The following is a 22,855-nucleotide window of genomic DNA, read 5'->3' as shown; positions in this document are numbered from 1 at the left end:
TACAATAGCAGAAGCAACCGCCAGGCAGCTGGAAGCATATCCAGTGCCCCATGTCACTACTCAGAATAATATACTGGGTCTTGAAAAGCAAGTCTTGTGGTGACATGGCACCCCAGAAAGAACTGAGTCAGACAACAGGACTTATTTCCAAAATAATCTCACAGCCACTTAGACCAAAGATCATGGCATTGAGTGAGTATATCACATTCCCTATCATGCACCAGCCTCTGGGAAAACTGAATGATACAATGGACTGTTAAAGACTACACTGAGAGCAATGGATACTGGGACATTCAAACACTGGGACACACATTTAGCAAAAGCCACCTTGTTGGTTAACGCTTGGAGATCTGCCAGTTGAGCTGACCTGCCCAATCAAACCACCTGCACATTGTAGAAGTGGGTAAAATCCTGCTGGTGCATGAAAAGAACATTCTGGGCAAGACAGTCTGGGTTATTCCTGCCTCAGAAAAAAAGCAATCTTATTTGTGGGATTACTTTTGCTCAGGGACCTGGGTGCATATTCTAGGTAATACAGAACAATGTATTAAAAGGTTGAACTGATGCTGGGCAAGAACAGCCAATAATTTAAATTATGATGTTAAATTGCTACATAATACTGTATGTCATCATTATTATGGTTGTTATATGTCTTGTTAACAGTATTACAGTAAGAACTATTCAGTCTGAAGAAGAGCAAATTCTGATGAAATCAAACTAGTTTTTTGCATGCAGTAACCCAACACTGAACCATTCCTCCTGCACTGAGGGACTTTGAGGACAGATGGAGCTTAAAGTTATGAACTAAATGAGGACGATTTAATTTGGTGGCCCCCAGACTATGGGAATAATGGGAATAATATGTGTGTGTGTGTATACATAAATATATATAAAACAAAAAACAAGATAAGTGATGGTAATTAATTAGGATGTGTTAAAATTGTGGGATCTGAACATGAGGTAAATGGTATGGAATAACGGGTAGAAATTGTTTTAGTTTCAGCTGGGATGGATTTTTTTTTTTTGTCTTCAGAGTGTATGGTATGATGCTTTATTTTGGTTTTAGAAGAAAGACAGTATGGATAACACACCACTGTTTATAGTTGCTGCTAAGCAGTGCTGTACAGAGACAGGGCCATTCTCAGAGAAGGGTCCAAGGAGCTAGGAGGGAACAGAATTAGGGCAGCTGACCTAAGCTGGACAAGGGCATATTCCATACCATATGTTATCATGCAGAAGGGGATTTGAAGGGCATGGGAGTTCATCTGGCTGTTTTGCTGCTCGAGGCAGTAGCTGGTCATTAGCTGGGGAGAAATGACTAATCGTGCATCACATGTTATATACATTTACATATATATATATGTAGTCATAGCTATTATCCTTTTTCTTTTCTCTGTCTAAGTAGTTTTATCTCACTCATGAGTTATATTTTTTGTGTTTTTTTTTTTTTTTTTTTTTTTTTCTCCCAGTTCTCACTACCATCCCACTGGGGTTAAACTCAACAGAGGTGAATCTGCAGCAGAGCCAGTAGATGGCTGGTTTGTTGCTGTTTTTTGTTGTTGTTGGTTGGTTGTTTTTTTCCCCCAGAATGCTACAGGAGGAAAACTTCCACCTGTCCTCAATCCAGATCAGAAACAGACATTATTTCTAATGGTGAAGTTTGGTAAAAAACTGTATGTGTGTGTGTGTTGATACCCACTGCATATATATATATATATAAAATGTTGCAAATTGTGCACCAAGCCTGCTTTCTACCCATGAAGGAAAATAGACCGGAGAAAAGTAGGAGAGAAGAAACAAACAGATCAGATTTTTCTCAGGTGTTGAGGTATTGCTGCATGGTCCATCCTAATTTTGATACTGATTGCGCCTTTACTTTTAAATGAGAGTTGACTCAATATGGATTTTAAATAACTTATCAGAAGAAAAACTTGAAGGTTCTTCTGTAATGTTCCATGATAGCAAAAATATTTGATAAACTCTATTTGGGCTTGCTGAAAAATACTAGGCATTTCCCACAAAATGAAATGAACATTTTCTGTTTAATTCAACAGTTTTCACTGATCTTTCTTTTCCTTTTTCTGGGGGGATCAGCATTAAAGTAAGTATCATGAGAGGATGAGAGGGAGAGGAAGAAGGGTTCCTGTTTCAAAGGAAAAAGGAAAAGGAGGTGTTTTTGGGGGACAAAGTGCAAAACAGGATGAAATCCCTCTGATAACAACCGTTCTTTTACTACTGGTGTTAATGTCCTCCAGTTTTTATCAAAGAATGTAATGGTTTGGATTGAGTGGGACATTTAACATGTTCTAGTTCCAAGTCCCTGATCTAGTGAGGTGTCCCTATAGGCAGGGACGCCTCACTAGATCAGGTTACTCAAAGTCCCATCCACCCTGGCATTGAATGCTTCCAAGAAGGAAGCATTCACAACTGCTCCTGGCAAACCGTTCCAGTGTCTCACCACCCTCACAGTAAAGAATTTCTTCCTAACATCTAGTCTAAATCTACCCTCTTCAGATTCAAAGCCAGTTCCCCTTATCTTGCATCCCCTACATGCCCTTATTAAAAGTCCCTCCCTAGCTTTCCTGTAGGCCTTCCACAGGTACTGGGAGGCTGCTTATAATGTTCCCTCCTAAAACCTTCTCTTCTCTTGGCTGAACAGCCCCAGCCCTGTCAGCCTGTCTTCGTAGTGGAGGTGCTCCAGCCCTCTCATCATCTTCATGGCCCTCTTCTGTATCTGCTCCAACAGCTCTGTGTGTTTCTTGAGCTGGGGCTCCAGAACTGGATGCAGTACTCCAGGTGCAGTCTCTCAAGAGCAGGGTAGAGGGCCAGAATCACCTTCCTCGACCTGCTGGTCATGTTTCTCTTAATACAGTCAAGGAAGTTGTTGGCCTTTGGGACTGTGAGTGCACACTGCTGGCTCATGTTGAATCTTTCATCAATTGGCATCCCCCTAAATTCTTCTCCTCAGGGCTGCTCTCAAGCCATTCTCCACCCATCCTGTATCTGTGTTTGGAACTGCCCTGACTCAAGTGCAGGACCTTGCACTTGGCCTTGCTGAACTTCCAAAGGCTGGCATGGACCCACCCCTCAAGCCTGTCCAAATCCCTCTGGGTAGCATCCTTTCCCTCTAGGGTGTCAGCTGTACCACTCAGCTTTGTGTTGTCTGCAAACCTGCTGAGGGTGCACTCAATTGCACTATCCATCTCACCTATGAAGATGTTAAATAACATTGATCCCAACACTAGTCTCTGAGAAATGTCATTGTGTACCAGTCTCCACTTGGACACTGAAACACTACCTGAGTGGGGACTGGTTAAAATGCTGGGGTAGTAAGCATGTCATCTTTCAAAAGCAAATGTAACAACAAAATTGGAATTAATGTTCAGGGAGGTATTTCTGAGCAGTGGTACATATATCTTGTCCTGAGGTTTGCCTGGATGTTCTTCATATTTATTGTCTGGCTTCTAGCAGGTTTCAGGAACATGCTGTTCCTGCTCAGAGAATCCTGAAACTGGCTCTACTTCCTGGCCTTTCACCCTGAACTCTGTCACAACAGTTTTTTGGGGGGACTTTTGCTCCTGCAAGGGTCAGCAGATAGTCAGAGTGCTGATGAGGCTTGCAGATAAGATGCAAATTGAAGCTCTGGCTTCTCCGTGCCAGTTCTCTTCCTCTATGTACTAAATTCTCTCTGCCATGGCAAAGAAAAAGGCAGTTAGATTGTGGGTATGTAGTTGGCAGCCTAAGGAAGGATTTTAATGAGAAAGAGCACCCACTCCTCCTCCTCCAACTCCTCCTCCCATTCTCCCCCTTATTAGAATGAAATTGCATGCGCCTTCATTAGGGGACAGCTGGGGAAATCAGTTTCTTCTTTTATCTGAGTTTATTTCTCCAGTGCTGTCTGTTCTCATCCACTCAATCCATGCATCTCCCAGCTCCCTACTGTTCCAGCCATTCCTCTCCTGGGGTAAGGCACCGAAACCCTCGTGTTTCTGCTATCAGCCAAACCCTATCTCCCTATTAAATTACAACAGTCCTTTTCACTAACAGTTACTTTCCTTCTTCCCCAATGAAATGCCTTCCATAGGTTAGAAAAATCTGTATGACCTTGCCCCTTAGGGCCTTGTCTCTTCCTTTTCAAGCTAGCATGCTATAGAAGCCCTGGCCCCGACAAACATTCCCTTGTGGCAGTAAATGGTCCTTTACACTGCAGCTCAGAAAGCTTTCTTTTTACTGTGTAGCTGAGAGTGTTATTGATAAGACTCGATTCTCTGTTGTTTAAGAACCATCTGTTACTAGAAGAGGCAAATGCTTTGCATTTTTTTGTGATAATTTGTTCTATGAGAAAAGGCGACTGCTGAAATGAATTGATGGCTCAGTCCCAGAAAAGTGACTTTAGTGATAAACTCTGTCACCACATTTGGTATTAAATGGCATTACAGTGAGAGTCACGGTGACAAGGTCCAGGACTGAGCAGGCAGAGATCACTTTTTCAATTGGTGAGTTTTCTCTAGTAGCAAAAGGTCACTTCAGAACATGCATTTAAAGGATTAGAGAAGCCTCTTAGGCATCAGCCCTGTGCCTCATAAAATTCTTGAGGTGAACACCACAGTGATGGCAGTTGGCATGGTACTGTGGTTGACTTCTTAATTTTTCCATTCTGGGATATGTAGGTCAGTGCTGAAACACACCTGTCAGGTCCTATTGGAAAGCCTGTGCTAAGAACTGTATTTTTCATACAAGCACTGACTTCATTGTGAACTGGGAATAAGGAAATTGTGAAGAGAAACCTAGTACAGAGTTTAGTAAATATTTAGCTCCAAAAGGCTGTGACTTCTTTTCTATAGATGCTTGTGTAGTGTTTGAGCTTGCCATCCATTCCAGTTATCACTGGAAAATGCTCACCTCAAAGGGCCACACACAGGGAGATTCTATCTCTAGGGAGAAATTTGCAAGTAAAGCTAGTATAGCAAGCAAAAATGTCCTATCGAAGTGAATTTGTCTTCAGACCAGGAGAGGAATAGAACTGAAGCTTCTGGTCTCCCTGTTCAAGAGCTGTATTCGCTAACCAGCAGTTCCCAAGTGTGACCACCATGGACTATGTGTGCAACCACCATGTAAAACTTTTTATTACCCTGCTGTGCATCTGGCAACTGTGACCACTGTGAATTTGCTGTCTCTACATGTGCAACCACAGCAGAAATCATCCTCAGAGCTTTTGAGTAGAGGACTGTTTTTCTACTACCCTCCCTTGGAACTCCGTTGGGCCATCATGTGCTTAAGTGATCATGGATATTTTAAAACGCTATTGCTAAACAGCAATCTTGGAAAGTTCAAAATTATATCCAGTCACTTCTCATTAGACTGTATTACAGCCTAATCTATTGTCATGCTTAGGATTATACTGCCTGCAGTAGCAGGTGGTTAACACTGTTGTCATAGGGTGTCATTTCTAGCTGTTGTTCCTAAGGCTTTCTGTTTAGGTAGCTGTCAGTAAAGGTTTTGTGTGAGTAAATGGAGCATTTATACATGCTTTTTTAGGTTATAGGCTTGAATTTCCATGGCGAGTCAAAAGGAAAATACCAACAGCTGAGCTGTAAGTACTGGAAACATGACATTTATAACAGGCATATTGATGCAGTCTTAGCTGTGGTAAGCAGCAGGGTGGAAGCTGGATTTGTACAGCCTGCAGGAAAAGAAGCTGAGAATTAAACTTTCATCTTTGCAAATCTTTCAATAAATGAATTCCTCGAGATTCTATCTTTTGATTTACCTAATGCCTTAACAGTGTTTCCTTGCCATAGGAAGGTAAAACACAAGCACATTCAACATAAAAGGTTCTTCTATTGCTGTGATCTCTTTTTACAAGCATTGTGATGTGCTTTTTCTGTTGTTTATTTGGTTTTGGTTAAGATGGAACTTATGATACCTGCTAGTACTGTGAGGGTTTGACAGGAGTACCTAAAGCTTCTGCTACCATGAAAATTTTTGCCTATTCTATCCATTTTAACATGGTGAAGTTTTAGATTTTAATGTGGTGAATGCAGTAATTGCTATACAACAACAAAGCACTAAAACCAATGTCATCTTCTACCAAAGCCATGTCCTTTACAGGAAGGTAGAAAAAAACAATAGACAAAGCAACAGATAATCAATAAAATAAGGTGATATGTTTCTTTAAATTTACCTGGAGAGGCTAAAATAATACTCCTGTGTGGAATGGTTAAAAAGAGGGGTTATTTAGGAGTATGCACACAAGTATTGTTACTGAATTCTTTTTTCATGAATCAAAGGTGAACTTTTATTACTTTAATTGATTTTAAATCAATTTGTGATTCATAATTAAGGAATGTCTCCATAGGATAGCATCCTGTCTTGTATCTGATTTGTAGCTGTCCCTAGTTATGGGGTTGTGAAGTAATTCAAGGCTGTTTACTCCTAAGCAAAGGAATAATAAGCCATCTTATACTTACAGTGTGTTGGTAGCATTCACGGGGGTGGTTACTAGGGAGCAGCTGACTTGAGATAATTTGTTCTTCCGTCCGTAATGCTGGGAAAAGTGTGTACAGTGCCAGTCTCCTCTGTGTTTGACAGTGAACATATGCTATACTGTCTTTCTCCTAAATGAATCCTGAGGATTAACATAACTGCCTTAGGTTAAGTGCCATTTGGATCTGGGTAACTGGAGAAAACAGAATATTAAAACAGTCTCTCCTGCCCTAATTTGGCCTCATGTGCACTGTGAACATACACATTAATGTAGGCTCTGTGTGATCTCATGCCACTTGTTTCCTCCTACACCTCTGCTTTGTTCAGTGCAAGCAATCAGTTTGGCAAAATATATGAAATTGGCAACAAGACAGAAGACAGTGAGATGAACGTTGTATTGTGCAAGAGGGCAACATTCAATATCCTTGTGTAATGCCGGTGCAGAAATTTGAGTTAAAATGCATGAGAGTGACATAGTAGTACTTTACTACAAGCAAAAAGTAGTAGCATGCTGGTAGCATCATTTGTGCTGGTGTGGAAGATTGCTGAGAGATCTGATGCTTGTGCTTCTAGATCTGCTTCTTCCTGTAAGGTTATTAAAAGTTCTGTCTATGCAGTTTTGCAGTCCAGATCTATGAACATGCTAGAACACCACCACTACTCAAGCTACTGCTTTGAAACTCCCAACCCCCCCAACAGGTCTTGGAGGGCAAAGTGTTTGGCTTTTACCAGTGTTGAGCTCAAGCATCACTAATTTTTTTTAGAGCTCCTTTTAATTTGTAGATGACACTAGGCAAACTACGTAGCTTTCCTCTGTAATTTTGACTGAGAGACAATCTCAGGAAAGAGATAAAATTTGATGCAGCAATCAAAAAGTACTGGCGAAGCTTTGAGCAGACAGCATCTGCTTCTACTACATTAGCTTCAGACACTGATATTAGATTTTTTCACTCCCTTTTTCCATGATAACTGAATTCTCACTCAAAGTTTAAATTGAAAGATGTAAGGGAATTTTAAAAAAAGATCTCTGAGTGTAAGTGGTGTTATTAATCTATAAATTCAATAAGCATGAGATTTGACCTGCCATCACCTCAGAAAAAAAGAATCAAAAATGATAGAGAAGATTCTCAGCCCACGTTTCATGTTGGCTTCGAAATCAGTTAGCAGCAGTAGAAAATCCCCCTCATTTCCAAGTGTTTCCAAGAGTTTCATTATCAAGAATAATAATTTTGGGAAAGAAGAGAAAAACATATGCCATAAGAAATGCGTTTCAATATCAATGATAAAAAATACTGCCGTTGTATTATAGTCTACTTAATGTTTGCTTTACATTCTATAGCTACTGTAAAACCCTATTGTATGAATTTCAAAATATTATAAGAGAAACCCAAAATATTTCATCTGAAATAAAGTCTGTGATTGTTTTCATATTTTAATTGCATGCACTTGATTCCAGTAATAATACTGAAATCTGACAATACGATTCTGGGTAAGTGATCTATTTAACACATTTTGCTACTACTCATGGCATGAAATGTCTCTGGCCAAAATGAAACAAAACATCTTGTTGGCACTTGTGCAGTGTTTTCCATGCTTAGAGTGCTGGAAAAGTATTAATAATTTTCATGACTGTTATAGTTGTGTTACATTAGTATGGACTAAGATAATTGGAGGCTTTGTTGTGCATAGAAAGGCACACTGATATGACAAAATCCAGTTCATCTTCAGAGGGGTTTATAAATGGACTAAATAAATAATGGTCACTGGTAAGAAGCAACATTACCTCTATCCTGGAGAACCACTACACTCATCTACTTTACAGAGAGGGTCAAACTAGAGTGAGAAGTCAAGTGACTTGCCAAAGATTGCACAGTATTTCTAGTGGCAGGGTTATCACTACTCATAAACTGAATGAGAGAAATTTTGATAGAAAATGGAAAAATTAGGCATCTAGCTATTTTGTTTTTTCTTTTTTCAACAACTCATCTAAGGCAATATTTTCTATTTCAGAGGAAATAATGTTTGGTTAATGTAACTTTAATCTTGAAGATGGTCTAGCCTGAGAGTGGTCTGATATTACACTCAAACATCTCTACACATGCATGACTTAACCAAGCTATTTTCAGGTTGATATATTTCTCAGAAATAAGAGTGCGTGATGGCAATTTGATGCACGACTGGATGGGAAGCAGCCCCAAGTTGTGAGGAGGAGCTGGAAGGGAGGAACAAGGAGTGAAAGACACCAAAAGGAACCTGGAATGTAATTTTAGGCAATGAGGTGGGGAACTCAAATAAGGAATAACAGAGATATAGGCAGAGGTAGACATTACCATGGAAGCACAAGAAAGTGCCTCCAAGTATAGAAAAGCCCACTGAAGGATTTGAAGAGAAGAATGTGATTAGACTGGTGGGGGAGGAGGGTAATATTTTTAGCAGCATAATTGGTACTATTGAGTAAGGAGGAAGGAAGGCAATGGCAGTTAATCAATTCTAGAGCTGGCAGAATATAGTACTAGGAACGGCAGAAGTTTTGCAAGAGAATTTTTATAGGACACAAGATTTTTTAGACCAAAGTGATCATCAAAGAAAGAAGACAGAATTTACAGGTGTTTGCATATCTGTGATTTATAGAGACTTCCTCCAGTGTTTGCTATACAGAAAAATCAGTTGCAGAGAGGAACCAGACTGAAAGTTTTGACCAGCTTACAAGTGATCAGTAGGATCCTTCACCTTCTCAGATTTCAGTTTTCACTTGTCCGGTGATCAAAATGGGAATGTCAAATGAATACTTTATCTGTCTTTCCTAGAGAAGTGTAAAATTTACCCTTGCTTAACAGCTTCTGATGACTTCAGTGTAGTTTCTATCTGAAGTATTAAGCCTTTGCAAAAAAAAGAGATTGTGTTATTCTCACTCATTAAGCATATGTGCAAGAATCAGGCAACATTACACTGGTGCATCTGTTCAGAAGTTGCCAATCCAGCAACAGGATCACAGAATGGTTTGGGTTGGAAGGGTCCCCAAAGCCCATCCAATGCCAAACCCTTGCCATGGGCAGTGTTACCAGCCACTTGATCAGGCTGTCCAGGACCCCATCCAACCTGGCCTTGAGCTCCTCCAGGGATGTGGCATCCACAGCTTTTCTGGGCAACTTGTTCTGGTACCACACCACCCTCTAACTAAACAATTTCCTCCTAACATCTAATCTATATCTACCCTCTTTTAATTTAAAACAATTCCACTTGTCCTAACACTATGTGTCAGCTTTTCATTACCAGCCATATCACTTCCAATTTGAAGGAAGGAGGGAGAAGGGGAAACATCATTTAAAAGCCACAGGAAAAGCTATCTGGTAAATAATGCTGAGAACATCCATGGTGTGTGCAGACCTCTGAACTGTTCCAGCTGTGTGCAGCTACTGGATGACGTAGCATCCAAGCAGAGCACCCAGGAGCCCTATACCAACACCCACACAGCACAAGAATTGCTGTGGTGCAGCCTGTGTGGGGACCCCTCAGCATTCAACACCATACAAGTGCTGTGGATTTAGATTAGCGGGGTCATGGAGGTGGGGTAGATATGAATGGAGCTACACCCTCAAAATGCGCGTGTGTGGTTAAAACAGTGCCTTGGTGACAATGCAGATAAAATTCAATCAGTTCACTTCATCCAAGCAATAGAGAAAGAATCACTGGAAGAAGAGGAAGAGAGAGTCAGAGAGGGCAAGGGAGCAAGAACTCTTCTTGCTGGAATAGATATTAAATTTCAGGTCTCAAGAGGGAGGTGTGAAAACAAAGAAAACATATTATAAGGAGTCACAAAGGGTACGCCCTGGCAGTAAATCATCCCTCAGTGACAAATGTACAAGTAGGGGGATCCTACACTCTTGCCCTGAAGTAGGTTGGTGTCCCTTCTGGCCAGCTCCAGGGCGGGTGGCAACCCCAGCCCTGCCAGCACTGCCGGTCTGGCCGTGCACAGCTGCATTTTCTCAAGACTTGTGTGGTTCTTGAGAACCGGAAAAAGTCCTTTTGAGCCCTGGGCCGATACACTGTACCATCTTTTGTGCAGCTGTAATTTTGACAGGGAGAGCCAATTTGAACTTCTGTAATCCTCAGCCCCAGACACCTCCAACGCCTGAGACTGTGTATGTTTTTATTTCCAAAGATTTTTCAGCTGTGCTCTTGAGAAAGTCACTCTGTCCAAAGGAAGGGGGGTGAGGGGTGGGGGAAGAAAAAAACATCTGTCTGACTTTGTCCAGGAGATTGTTTCTATAGCTGTTACATTTTTAAAAGGAAAGAGAAGAAAAGAGAAGAAAGGAAAAGAAAGGAAAAGGAAAGGAAAAGGAAAGGAAAAGGAGAGAAAAGGAAAAGAAAAGGAGAGAAAGGAAGAAAAAGGAAAGGAAAGGAAAGGAAAGGAAAGGAAAGGAAAGGAAAGGAAAGGAAAGGAAAGGAAAGGAAAGGAAAGGAAAGGAAAAGGAAAGAGCAACAGAAAGGAAAAGGAAATAGCGAAAGGAAAGGAAAGGAAAGGAAAGGAAAAAAGTAAAAGGAAAAAAAAAGGAAAAAAAAAGGAAAAAAAAGGAAAAAAAAAGTTATTTTTTCCAAGCCCGTCAACCCATACCATTTTTTTAATTATTATTATTGGTTTGGTTTTGTTTTGTTTTGTTTTTTTCTGTATCCTTTGCTGTGATAGACATCATTTCCTGCCCCTCCTTTCTTTTAACTGCTGCTGACCAAAAGGAAAAAAAAATAAAAATAAAAAAATTAAATGACAACAATGGGAAAAATAAACCTAAGAAAATGATTGAAATTTGACTTAGAATTGCACAATGATCTTCAGTTTTCCCAAGACTTATATTTTGGGAGGGAGCTGTTTTATGAATGGATGTAAGGCTGACACATGAAACGCGTGGGATCTGTCTGAGTGCCTTGTCTGGGTCAGCTGTGACATCTGGCTCTTATGAATCTGGCGTATTGTGACTCACTTATACACAAATAGTAATCCTTGATACTACTCACTTGTGATGCTTTGCGGGTGCTGTCACAAACAATGTCAGACGCCAGAGAGCAGACCTCATTTGGCTGCTGTTGGGGCTCAGTACTGGGTGGAGGCTTGGGGGCTCGCTCTACCCCCGGTCATGCCACTACTGGCACCAGACTGATTGCAGCTGCTTGTCCTGAGGGTTTTCAGTCATGTTTGCGGCACGGAGACTGTGCTGGTCCATGGGTGGTGAGGTGCTGCCACTGAATGAGATGGAGCTCCTGTTTGTTGCTCATTCTCCCCAAAGCTTGGCAATTGGCTTTCCAAAGTGCTGCATAATGAATTCATCATCTCTTTCATTTTCATAATTTGCTGTCCTGAGTCAGGCTGCAAGCATTCTATCTGCATACAGATTAACAATGCAGTGAAGGAAATAGATAACATACTGAGGGACCATGCTGACCTTGGCTCATTCTGGTTGCCAGGTGCAAGCTCACTGTTTAGGCAGCGTGAGATCTTTGGATCTTTGGATCAGCATTGCCTTTACTTTTATATAGTGCAAAATTTCAAGAGGTTAGTCTCAGGATCACAGGGGTCATGTCCTCAATTTCTGTACCTACTGTGGGAATGATATACATACAGTAAATGCTAACATCCTTTTAGGATTTGTTTTTTAACTTCTAAGATATTCTAGTACTACCACTTGCTCACACCCAGCTGTTGTCCTGAATAGCACCCAGAGCTGGTGGAAGACAAGGGATCCTTGCTCAAAGCCCTCACTGGAGGCTGCAGCACCTTGGGCACTTGTAGCACTTGCAGCTACCCTCCTTGGGTAGCCTCAACTGTTATCCTGGATATGCTGCAACCCCAGCACAGGCTGCATCCCCAGTCTCCTCATAGTGATGGCTTAAACCTGTGTAAGAGCTGAGCTCTGTGATGAGCTCTGTGCCCCTTATGGCTGCCTCTCCTCACTCCTCCACCCAGCTGCAGGGGAAGGGAAAGAAGTCAGCTGCAGTGCAATAGTGCATTATTATTACTTTTTTTTCTCTGTTGTTTTTGTTGTGGCAAGTGAGGATTATTTGAGGATTATGGCTATCTGGGGAAAAGTCTCCTCTAAGTCATTTTTGATATGGGGAGGCATAAGCAGTTGATTTTCTGCCTGTGGCTAAAGCTCACACATCATCTTTGTTAAGTTTTAGCATGGATAGCAGGCAGTGATTTATTGCTGTTTTGGTATTATAGCACTACCTAAAATACCTACTGATAGGTTCCCGTGGCTCAGCTCATTAATTGTGCCAAGCAGCAAGCAAACACATAACAAAATGCAGCACTGAAAAGCTACCATTTCAAATGCTTAAGAAGAGTCTCACACTTCAAGGAGATGAGTGACAAATTTTGAAACAGGAGAAGAAATATGTTTCAGAAGCTTTTTGTTGTTGTTGTTTTGTTTCCTTAAATTTCTCCACACATGAACAAAATCAATCTAGAAGAGCCAAGAAACCTGTAACGGATGAAATGTTTTACACATATGTGATGGAAAACTCTGCTCCGCTAAGTCAAAAAGCAGCTTCTGAAGAACTTAATGTGGCTAGAAAGTCACAGGTGCCTGACCCCTCTGGCCCAGTTACATCACTGCTGCATATGCTTGGACTTCTTTCACCACTTTTTCAAATCTGCCATATGGGGAGATCATATTCTGCAAACCTGAATCTTCCAGAACACTTTGCAAGACCTCGTGCCAGAGAAGATTCCCCACATCTTACCCTTTTATCCTCACACAGGAGCATTAGAGAACCAAACATCTCTCATTTCAACTTCCTCCCAGCCCCAATTTTTGGCTCGTGAATTATATCTCTTTTTAGCAGCTGTTTTTCAGATGACATTTAAACTAAGCTCACATCCTTAAGGCTGATTTCTAATGTTTCCTTGGGAAAAAAACTCACGCACACACACCCTTACCCTATGAATCTTCTGTCAGAGCTAAATAACACTGAGTGTGTGGCAATACTTGCTTTTGGAGACTGCTGGCATCCCAAGCTCACCTTTACAGTGGGTAACAAACAGTCCACCAGAGAAATATCTAGCTCAAGGGACTAATAACAGGCTATATATAAAGCTTTTGCACCTCTAAGATGCTGGTTCAAATCCAGCTCAGGTCTGTCATGACTGTAAAAGTTTATTACCATGTGATAGCTGTTCGGTGGTCCTCAACCAGCAAGCAGGTGTCCAGCTCGTAAAAGGAGCAGAGGAAGAGTGATGTGATTAATGCACTGGGCTGGAGCCCTGGATTTCTTGGTCCCATTCCCAGCTCTGCCACAGATTGTATGGCCATAGGCAAGCCCTCTGTAAATGATGATAATGTCCCTGCACCTCATGGGAGCACCGCGAGGAGATATTCATTAATATTTCCAAGATACTCAGATGCGTGAGGAGCAAGGAGCTGGGTAGAACTGGAAAGCAGGGCTCTTCTAATTGTCTGCACGAGTGAGAGATGAGTGGGGTAAATAAATGGCCTGCAGATGAGCTGTAGGCACATAAATGACCTACACGTTCTCAGTGTCTGCATGTATCATCCCTACATGAGAGATGAATTACTGCCCCTGCATGACTCACCACTGAATAAACAAATAGGAATCTGACAGTGCGCATTGCTTAAGGGAAGGGAAGGTAGCATTTGGTACAAATATTTTTAGGTCCCTTGACAGAAACAAGCAACATCTATCAGCTTCCAACCCTGTCAGTTTGGTATAACAAAAGGTAACAGTCGCCATTTTGTTCAAAACAAGGAGGAAGCTGCTGTGTTACAGCCCCACAGGGCTGCCTGGAGAAGGTCCTGCTCCATGCTCAGAAACACAGACCTTTCCTATCACCTTGCTTCTATGTGATGACAAGCAGGATAGACCCCACTTTCAGAAGCTGTATTTCTCCTCCACTAGCTCTGCTTTTGCATGGTCAGGCTTGGTTCTGCATGCCCAGGCACCATGGGAGCACTGATATCAGTGGAAACAGCATAAGGAAGGAGGAGGCCAGCAGCAATTGTGAGTGGAACCTTTTGATATTTTGTGAAGGTCTTAAATCTCAGATTTCATGTACTTTGAAATGGCTCATTCTGGCTAACTCCTGAGCATCTGAGTCTTTTTGCCCACAGAGTTAATGGTGTGACTTCTGTGTGCAAGCGGTGCAAGTAAGCTAACTGAATAGGGCCTTGAGCTCATTCTGCAGTTCTGCAGCATCCTATGGTGTTTTTGAAACTTACTCTTATTTTATGTTTAGAATTTTCCTTAAGATACATAAAATAAGGAAGGATTTTTTGTTTTGTTTTGTTTTTGGTTGTTGTTATTTATTTGTTTGTTTGTTTTGTATATACATGCTATTTTGTTTTTTGATGGCAACAGAAGCAGAAGAGCAAACATTGTGGTTTGACATTTGAGAGGAAAGGAGATAATATTGTTTCCCTAATTAGCTTTGGTCAAGAGTAAACTTTAAACACTGAGCCATACTGAGGAGTTCCATTTACATTGATGCGCAGTTACTGAAGCTGTTCCATTGATTCACCAAAGCCACGTGGGTGAATGCTAGCCTAAATATGTGAGCAACCCCGCCTCACAAGCTGAAAAACCTTCTGCTAGGCCTGTGTTTCAGGCAGCTTTGTAGAACCCCTCATAATCCTTACTTAAGAATATCTGCACACCCTTCAACTGGCACAACAAGGCCTCTGTGAATAATGTATTTTTTCAGCACAATAGCTCCAAGATATTTCAAATGAAACAAGTTGGAAAAAAAAAATGTTACAAAATGGAATAGCAGTGAGTTTGTATGCTGGCATTATCACAAAAATTGCATTTAAATATACTGAAAGAAAATCGATTTTCGGTTAAAAAAAATTACTGGTGGGAAAGTATTGAAACACACCTTCAGCATCTGAAATTTTAAGATGCTTTTTAGATGCTGATGAAAGTGTTTTAATTAGTGAAAGATTTAAGCATGGACAAATATACCTTTTTCTCTGAAAATAATTTTGTTTGAAGAATATTGCCTAGCTCTGACTGTGAAAGCAATCCTCTTTCAACAATACTTAATTGCTCTAGGTTGTGTAGTATAATTTGCATTGGAAATACAGGACATAAGTTCACATATTGATTAACAGTAATGTAGAAAAGAAGTTGCTGATGCATTCCTAAAAGAAGCAATCATAGATTAAAGGGGATTGTGATTCGGACAGTCCCTTTTGATCATTTGGCAAGACTTTGAATCTGAGCACCGCGTGCTCTTGAGAATACAAGCTAGATATTCTTATTTGAATATGTTGTGCTGGCTCAACAATACTTAGTGTCACTTGCACGACTGAGTAGAATTACTGTATGTCATCTTGGATTTCCTTAAGCTTTAAAAATTAATCACGGCTTTAAGTGTTTTCAGGTCTTGAACTTTTAATTTCATTTCCAGTGATCATAGCACTTGGAGTTGAAAGAGGAAAAGAAAGAAAGAGAACTGAAAAATTATATGTTGAAAATTTTATTTAACAAAGGGAAAGCATCTGGTGTAACTGTTGCTAGGAAACAGCTGGTGAAAAAATATGTTGAGAAGTAGGTAAATGATGCTAATCTCCTCTTCCAAACTCAGCTTTTGTGCTGTGTAGCCTTGGTTTGGCCCTGTATGAGTCCCTGACATTAAACCAGACTTGCATTGTGCTCCTAGAACAGAGATCTCCCTTTTGCTGTTCATAAATATTTTTTCCCTTTCTCAGTCACCATCTTAATTGTCCCTTTCTGAATTTTGTCATGTTACAAGATTTGAGTTTCACACTAGACAGGAGTTAAGAGGACTTTTCCTGAAAAGTTTGAGGAAGTAGTGTTTCTGTTCAGACTGTTTTCTAAATATGTCTAATGTACACTAAGTTTGAAGAATTCCCCTACTCCAAAAATGATTTAAAATGTTGGTAGAGGATGGGAGTGATTTAAAAAAAAAAAAATAAAAAAAAAAAATAGCACATTTATTCCTGATGGTTATGACCTTTGCAAAGAATTATACTTCAGGGGGTTCACTGATACTGTGTTCTTCTTACTGATTGATCTATGTCTATTCCCAGAATAATTATGTTTATTACTCAATCATTTCTTACATAATAAAGCCCATGAAGTCCCCAGACATCATTCAATATTCATGATAGTTGGAGTTTTGTTAAATCCCATCCTTTTCCCTCAGCCTTAGCTTTGGTCAAGAAGTCTTATCCATTGTGCCAACAGTGACTTCAACACAGTGCCAGCTGAGAGAGGGCTAATACCATCAGTCCACCATAATGTTATTTATCTTGCTCTATAAAGTTAATAACTTTATTGGTTCTATTTTCATCCAAAATATTGAGTATGATCTAAGCCAAATATATAGGAAATAAATGAGAGCCAGAAGGGCATCCGAAAGATATTACTGAACATAACAAAAAACATATTTGCTCTCAAACTGGCTGGGGTAATGCAGGAAAACTATCTTTTTAGAATGTCATTTCCATTTTTTTTCTTTCTTTTTCTATCCAAGAGTAGAGGAATAGCAGATATGTAGTTATTCTGTGTTATCTTGTCCACTGGATAATCTGTTTAAATCTGTTTATTCTACATTACAGATAGACTGACTCTGCTTCTAATTTCTCCTGCCATGGTAAAATATACTAGTAGAAACTGTCAGTATGTGCATGGTCCTACTGTACACCTTGTTGCAGAGTTGACTTAATACTTTGGTAACCAATCAGCAATGTTTTCAGTTGTCCCAGTATTTTAAGTGCTAATTTTTGGACTGATGGGACAATAGAAACTTCCTAGAGGAAAAAGAAAAAAGTCATTCTGTGATTCTGTGAATTAAAAAAAAAAAAAAAGAAGGAGAAGAAGAGGAAACTAAATATAACGCTTGTTAAAGGGAAGAAAACCTAAAACCTAAAACTTCATTATTAGGAGGGTATAAGTTGAAAAGTCGCACTCAGTTTTTGGTAGAGCTTAGCTAGGCTTTCCCCAATGTGCACATTCCAGCAAGTCTGATTGCTTTTCATATGCAGCCATGTTATTTTCAAGGGTAGACAAAATCCAAAAGTAGTATAATACATATATGGACTGTTCCAAGAGTAATACCTTCTATTTATCTCTATGGAAACTACAACAGACACAAGGAATACAATAACACTGTTTGATAGAGCACATTCTCAGCAACAGAGCACTAGTTTTAACATAATCATCACGATTAGCTATACATTTTTATCAGCCATGAACAAGAGCCTGAAAGCCATGGTCATGAAAATCTGCACTAGAAGAATAGACCACTGTCACTGCTGCTGAAACACACCACCCACCACCTCACTGTGACAATATCCATTGTTTGGCCTCCGTAAACCAAATTTAACCCCTGTGCTTAATATGCCCATCCATGTCTGATGACATATAGTCAGGCTGCCCCTCTGCTGCCATCTGTCACATAGCAACAAAATGTAATAGAATGTTGGCAGTTAAGATTCAGCTTCTACTGCCATACCACTATCATCTACCTCTGATGTCATGGACCAGCATAAAACAGGACACATCACTTTTGGAGTAGCCCTTACATACCTGTTTCTGATATGATGTGTATCATGTGTAAACAAACAGGACAGGAACAAAGAGGTGATTTCAGGGAGGCACAGTGTCTTCCCCACTTAGCCTATCTGCATGCTTTCTTCCCCCAGGACCACAGTCTAAGATGCAGAGCCACCAGTATTTATCTACATCATGTCCCCCATGACTTAAAATACAAAAGAGAATGCTAGCAAGTGTCAGTACTTCCGTGATTCTGAGGGATTAGCTTGGATATCAGCCAGGGAGATTGCTATGCCAGGCAAAGACAGGGTGGCTGGTGTGTGGAAGATTTTAATGCATCTTCACCACTCTCCAGTTGTTGGCTTGCCAGAGGGACAGGATGCTATTCAGGCTCAAGCAGTGGGCCCAGGTGAATTTCATCAGATTCAACAAACCCAAGTGCAAGGTTTTGCACCTGGGTTGTGTCAGTGCCCACTATCTAATACAACCTGCGATACAAAAGGATAGAGTACAGCACTACCAAAAAGGACTTGGGGGTACTGGTAGATGGGAAGGTGGACATGAACCAGCAATATGCTGTTGCAGCCTAGAATCCAACCATATCCTGGGCTTCATCAAAAAGTGTGGTTAGCAGATTGTTGGACATGATTCTGCACCTCTACTCTGCACTTATGAGACCTCACCTGGAGTACTGTGTACAGATTTGGAGTCCTCAGTACAAGAGAGATGTGTTGGACCTGTTGGAACAAGTCCAGAGGAGGACCACAAAGATGATCCAATGGATGAAACACTTTCCCTCCAAGGACAGTCTGAGAGAGCTGGGGCAGTTCAACCTGGAAAAGAGAAGGCTTCAGAGAGATCTGTTAGCATCCTTTCAGTATCCAAAGGGTGGTTACAAGAAAGAAGGGGATGAACTCTTTATCAGGGTCTGTTGACAAGGGGAAATATTTTCAAACTAGGAGGAGAGATTTGGATTGGATATAAGAAAGAAGTTTTTTACAATGAGGATGGTGAGACACTGGAACAAATTGTCCAGAGTGGTTATGGAAGGCCTTGGTGACATTAGAGGTCAGGTCAGACCAGGCTTTGAGCAATCTGATCTAGTTATGGATGCACCTGTTCATAGCAGGGGAGCTGAACTAGGTATCTTTTAAGGGTCCCTTCCAAATCTATAATTCTATATCCTATGAAGGGAAGATTTTTCTCTTAGAGGGATACAACTGACAACCTACTGGTCACTTTTCTTGTGAAAAGGCATAATACTAGAAGGTATACATTAGGAAGGTTTTATGATTTTAATGCATGAGGTTGACATTAGCACTTCTCTCATACTCAGTTTTAATGAGTTAAAACACAAGATAATTGCTCATGGTAATGATTTATATTCACTTGTGTACGCTGGAAACATTATTTATTTTTTAATGTTTTAGTAGATTGGTTGACATTTAATTCTATAAGACAGCCAGAAAAATATAGAGCACAAATCTCAATGTGTGCTATTGAGTAGAACGAATATGTGAGAATTAAAATATAGAAGCTACTAAGTTATTTTGTCTGTAATGTCTCGGTGACTTAATACAGACCACAAAAATGCCTTTTTGGTTTGCCAAAGATTTGTGAGAAAACTTTCAACTTGAGCAGGAATGCTGATTTCAACAGATGAATTTCTGAAGGTGGATTTAAGGTTTTGATATAAGAAGTCAGACCAGCTAATCACTCTGCTACGTTCTGATCTGAAATCACAGGGTGGGGGGTTCTTAGAGAAGAAGAAAAGAAATCTGACTAGAGTAATGTTTTTGGCTGATTGTATTCATAAATACTTGCAGTATTTCCATAAAAACATCTTTTGGACAAAACAAATGTCGGTATACTCTCTGTGCAAATATTTTAAGCTGTTAAAATGGCCTGATTGGGAAAACTCTTAACTTTTACAGGACAAAAAAGTGTTCCAAAACTGAGGTATTTTCAGGGTTCAGAAACTGTAAATTAAAGTTCATATTATTCTCCTTTTATAAAATACTGTATTGGCATCTCCTTATGAAGTTCTTCTGTCGCAGAGCCAGTGGAGCAGAAATTACTACAGTGGGGGTGACCTATATCTGGTGTACCTTTGTCAGTTCTAAGGGGCAACTTGCAGCCATTATATGGCCTTTGCCCCCTGACCTTTGTTTTTCTTTATTAATTTTGGACAAAAATTATTCCAGGCCTGTGCATAATCTCAGTGGACTGTAAACTCAGCTGAGCTTTGTAGGTGCTTAAATGATTCTGAGGTTTTTGAGGGCAGACAGGATTATTAGATGGTCTAATCTGAAAGTATATTCACATTGGCCATGGGATTTTGGAATGCCTTCAGGAAATAAACTCTTGGATAAAGAGCAGCTGGCTCAAGTTGAACGCAGGCAAGACCAAAGCAACACTAGTCAGAAAGGGGAATGCTTTGAAGAATCGGCCAAGGCACTGTCTCCACCTTCCACTCATTGAAGACATATGGCCTCCATTTATCAAAGTTGTGCAAATTCTCAGGGTCATGCCTGGCTTCAATGGCCAGGTAGCACTGCTTTCTAAAGATTCCAGAGCTAGCTAGAAAACATTCCCTCCTTCCTCCCAGGCTGTGATAACCCAAGAACAAGGGTACACAGCTTTGTTGCTTCCACTTAGGTTTCTTGGAGCTCATTTGATCTGAATGAATTTTATCTGAGCAGAAATATGGTGCTTATGTTCAGGACCAGGTTAATACAGCTGCCCAGTGGTGTGTTAAATGCCTCTAGATGTTGCTACCTTATTTTTCAGGCTGTAAGCTACCCTGAACACAGCAATTCAAGTATTCTCAGAGTGCTTGCTGAACTTCTGATGTCACTTTCAATACTGAGAGTGGTTAGTGAATCAGCAGCAGCTAATCAAATCCAAATTTTTATGTATCATCATGACAATAGTACTCCTACTGGATGGAACATAACACATCGCCCAGAAGAAAGTATGTGAGAACCAGATACAAGACTTTCTTAATCAGAGAATGTGAAACTGTCTTGCAGAGAAGATCAGACAAACCCTTAGTCTGACTGATCTTCAGGACAAAGTCTGTCTTTTTTTCCATCTGCCATACTCATGGTTCAAGCAGTGTTTTATTCCTTAATGTTTAACAGTGCTTTATTTGATATTTATTCTACACTAAGGCTTTCTTTCAACTTCACTTAAGTTTTGTAAACAGAAATTATTTTTAATTGAAAACCATGAACAGTCAAAACAGGGAGTTTCCAGTACCTTGAAACTTTCATCTCTCTAACAATAAGTGAAAAATTAGCAAGGAATTATCAAAAGTTTGATATTAAAATCTAGCATACATATTTTGCAGTGTAGTGTGTGGGGGAAATCCTCTTGTGATATACCTTGTGAAATAGAACAGCAATTCTGAAAACACAAAGAGAAGGTAGAAGGTTTGGAATTATTTCCTCCCCTAAGGGGAATCTGTTTTCTTTCAATTTTAGGCATATGTGGTGAATTTAAATGAATTACATTGCATTATATTAAAAGGAAGAATGTGATATGTTATAATCAAGATTGTCCAGATAAGATTAGAAATTTATGGCCTTTTTTTTTAAATATGCACATTTCTTCTGTTGGCTGGAATCATCCCTCACCTATTCTGCTTGTTAGTTAGACATTTCCTAAAAGCTCTGTTAATAGAAATATGGAGAAAGCTGAGTGCAAGAACAGAGAATTTAGTATTCTTCATGTATCTTCAGTGTGTCATGTAGAAAGCAGAAAGTGTTAAATTTGAAATATGGATCTGGATTTCCAAAATTATTTGGAGACCAGGCATTCGTGAAGCCTTTCAGAATTTAGAATCACATTTATTGTCCTCAAGCATTTTCTGCATGTATACCGAGGTATAAATGTCCATGCTCCAGACCTCCTCCAAAGCTACCTTTACTTAATGAAAGAAAACTATGCAGGTTTTAGAGCTGAAAAACATGTCTGGATCAGAACTGAACAACAATAATTCTTCTTCCCAATAGTGTCCCCAGTGGTAAATGATACATGAAATTAGATTTATTCTTCAGCTACAGTAACGTCAGTGGAAAGGCAAAACAGCAGTGTACGAAAGCCAACTTTCCTCTCCATAACAGTTGTTCTATTGGAAAAATTCCCCAAAGATGCCATGAGTAAGAAGGAAACCTCAGGACAGAGAAGAGTAATCTTTTTTCTTTCCTTAGGCAGCTTTGAACTGTGACAAGCAATTCTTCTCTCAAGTGCAAGGAGAAATGTATTCTTAAAATAATGAAATTAAGACTGTCAAAAATAAATAAATAAATAAATAAAAAATTGGAGCTCCGCTGATCTTTCTGCTTTCTGTTTGTTTGTTTCCAGTTGCTTTTAAGGATGCGGTAACTGCCTGTCTTCTGGGCACAGGGTCAGCAGGGGGTGCCCTGCTTCTTCAGAACCTGGGTGAGGATTTCCTGCCCTAGAGAGCTGGGGAGGGTTTGTATCTATGGTTAAGTTACCATCCCCAGTGACTTGTACTCGTGGGAGAGAATTAATCACTGCAGGCCATATCAATAACATTTTACAGAGATTTTATTTGGTCCTTCTCTGTCTAAGGAACATTCATCTAAGAAAGTGAGTCAGGGTTGAGTGCTCTGTTGCTTGTATCTGAGTAATATCAGTATGCAATAGAGAGGAGATGCTGAGAAAGATATCAGTGAAATGAAGTCATAGGTAGGAGCAGATTCCTAGCTTTGCTTCCATCACCAAAAATGGAGATGACAGCAACAGAAGAGGATTTTTGTGTTACATAGAAGTCCAAACTTGTGACAACTGTGGGACAGAGCTCCATACC

This window comes from Coturnix japonica, chromosome 2 (assembly GCF_001577835.2).
Source record: "Coturnix japonica isolate 7356 chromosome 2, Coturnix japonica 2.1, whole genome shotgun sequence".
NCBI lineage: Eukaryota > Metazoa > Chordata > Aves > Galliformes > Phasianidae > Coturnix > Coturnix japonica.
Note: the sequence above shows the minus strand (reverse complement) of the source record.